Raw genomic sequence first — 3,250 nt, 5'->3', positions numbered from 1 at the left:
CGGGGCCACGGCCATACAAGGGAAAACCATAGAGTTTTCCCTTGTATTGCTGTGGCCCCGCCCCCAGTGTGCCCAGCGTCCTCCCATCACTTCCGGGTGACGCGCACGTCAGGGAGGAGTTCCCCCCGGTGCCCGATCTGGCGCCGCCGGGGAACGGGCCTCTGGGGCAGGGGTTTCCCCACCCCCCGGGGGGACTTGGGATCCCTACTTCATCCTCTTCTTTCGACTGCAACCTGAACGTGAACTGGATATAGTTGAATGAATGTAAGTTTACCCTTTTAGCAATATACTTCTTAGGAGATTTATTTACTGCACTCCGTATCACACTTTTATGACTGGGCAAAACTCCACTGTATTAACCAATTATCACAATAGTTTGGTCCCCAAACATCTTGGCCAGGAAGGATCCAGCCTGCGGGCTTCAGGAACTAATACCCCAACCTCGAGGTGGGACCTGGTGATTTCCTAGCATTACAAGCAATCTCCAGGCTACAGAGATCAGTTCCCCTGGAGAAAATGGCCACTTTGGAGGATGGACCTTCTGGCATCCTATCCTGCTGAGGTCCCTCCCCTCCCCAAATCCCTCCCTTCCCAGGCTCCACCCCCAACATCTGCAGGTGTTTCCCAACCCAGAGCTGGAAACTCTACCCTGGTCACCTAGCAGCTAAAGAGAATTTCTTTGAAAAGCAGAAATTCACCTGAAAACAAGTTCCTGTTCTTTCAGTGGAGACCATCTTGTAACAAATTAAATGCCTGGGGTTATGTGTGAGTGAGAAAAATGGTAACGGTTGGGAAACAGTGCCCCGTACCTACTGGGCCTGCAGAAGAACATGGTTCCATTTAGCAGTCACACAGTTCCAAGCCAGTGATAGATCTATCCTCTTTAAAAAAAAACAGAAGTACGAGCAAGGGGCTCATAATAATAAAGGTAAGAAATCTTACAATAATTGGCTTTGTGAACCGTTTGAATGATGCCTGCGATTGTTTTAGCTGATGGCTGTTTTGGGTGCTCTTATCAATACAGCCACATCCGCTGTGTCTGGTTTGCAGAAAGGGGCCATCATGGCTAAGGACAATTGCTGCCTCTCTAGGAGTTATTTTAGTCTTTTCCCTGCATTTTTGTATGTTATTTGATCAGTTTGCTTTGGGTGCCCCTACTGGACAGAAAAATGGTTGTAAAACTAAACCAAACCACTGAGATAGATCAAGATGGGTAGGTGTGTTAGACGGTCTGTAGTGGTAGAAAAGAACAAGGTCCAGTAGCACCTTAAAGACAAACAAAATTTGTGGCAGGGTAGGAGCTTTTGTGAGTCACTGAAGAAGTGAGCTGTGACTCACAGAAGCTCCTACCCCGCCACAGATTGTGTTAGTCTTTAAGGTGCTCCTGGACTCTTGCTCTTTTCTACTAAACGAAACTATTATGTACGGAGATCGAGGCAGCGTTTCAAACAAGTGATTTCTTTATTAGCTCAGAACACAGACAGACAACACATAGAACAACCCAACTATATAGTTTGAACCAGGAAAACCACACCCCCTGGAACAATAACATCCAATCAAAGATGAGCGCTTGGGCCCAATGGGAATTGTTCCCGCTGAAAGTCAGAGTCTTTCTGGATTGGTCTGTTAGCAACAGCGACCAGTCTGGTTCCATATGACTGTTACTCACCCAAAATGAATTTTCTACTAGCAATTATGCTTTGTTGTTGTTGTTGTTGTTGTTATTATTATTATTATTATTGATGATGGTGATGATGATGATGATGATGATGCTTTCGATTTATTGATCGCTCTTTCCCACATACCTGCGGGCTCAGAGCGATTTACAGTTACTCTTGAGACAGTTGGACTAACAATATTTGGTGGGGATAGGGAAGACAAACATACAGCCTTAATTACACACACATTGCAGCTAGCCGGGCTTCATCTGCGGGCTGGGTCAGTCGCGTTCCTACGGCATCTTGTCGGCTGGCTGATGACGTCTGGCTTCTTGATGTTGTGCAGCCACACACTGCCACCTCCTGGCCGACTTGCTCCACTGCAGGGAAGCCGACACAGCTCTTTTGTCTTTCCGGTCGCCCCGCCTCAGAAGTTGCCTTGGCAGCTAACACCTTCCCCAAGGGGAGGGGTGTGCCCACCCCCTTACGGGTGGTCCCCACTTTATCTACTCGCCGAAGCTTTCGAATCGCTGGGTAGACGATGAGCTAGGACAAGGCTTGGTTGCTCGCACCAGCACGGGGCTAGAACTGCCAAAGCATGGCAGTTCAGATGTTAATGTTAAGCAGGGGGAAATCCCCATGTGCCTTTGGGTACTCCGAAACACCCGGCACCCCTGCGGTGTTCTCTGCGGGGAAACAGCTGGCTCTCCGCCCACAGATGCAAAAAGGTACAAAAGCTGTTATATGCCAACAAACTGAATGGCAACCAGATTAACCAAACAGGCAGCAGTTCAACAGAGGCAGCTTGTCCTGGCATGGAAGGAGGGGGTGGGATGGTGGGGTAGCTACAACTTAATTCAAACATTCCAGGGAAGTTTTTAAACCGCTGCACCCCTGCCCGAGAAGAAAAGACCTGCCTGAGGACGCGGCACGGACTTCTCAGGGGCATTTCCTGGGCATCTCATCCGGGCCTTCCTCACCCCCGGTCTCCGGAAAGGGAGATTTGCGAGGGGCGATTGGGCCTTCCTCCCCCCCGGTCTCCGGAAAGGGAGATTTGCAAGGGGCGATTCATACGATGAATCCGCCTCAGAAAACAGCCCCCGGGTGCGGGCCGGGAGGGGAGGGGTGGCTCTTCCGCACCTCCAGAAGGTGGTTTCAGACGCCATGGGGTGGGGGGGCGGAAAGAGGTCCAGAATGTGGGAAGGGGACGAACCGCATGTTAGAAGCCAAAGCACTTTTTGAGGGCGCATCGGCCTGAAGTGGGCCAATTCAAGGCAGAGAAAGAGTTACAGGCTGGGGGTCTGGGGGAGCTAAGAGCATCTCTTGGGGGCGACATTTGAGGTTACACTCCCCAACTCCTTCTGCAAAGGATCGTGGGAACAACCCCCCGACAAACGACAGTGTGTGTGTGGGGGGGGGGATGACAAGAGGCCGCTTGGGGAGGGCCGCGCGTCCCTCTTGAGGCCCCAGGGTAGAGGAGAAAATAGCACCGGCGGGGATGGGACTCGCTAGGCAGCGGCTGGGGAGGGGAGTCTGAGGGGCTGCCCCCCCCCACTTCTCACTCCCATCTCCAAATGGCTACCCAAGAAAAT

The sequence above is a fragment of the Gekko japonicus genome, unplaced genomic scaffold, assembly GCF_001447785.1.
Source record: "Gekko japonicus isolate JY-2015 unplaced genomic scaffold, Gekko_japonicus_V1.1 scaffold3333, whole genome shotgun sequence".
In the NCBI taxonomy this organism is placed as follows: domain Eukaryota; kingdom Metazoa; phylum Chordata; class Lepidosauria; order Squamata; family Gekkonidae; genus Gekko; species Gekko japonicus.
Note: the sequence above shows the minus strand (reverse complement) of the source record.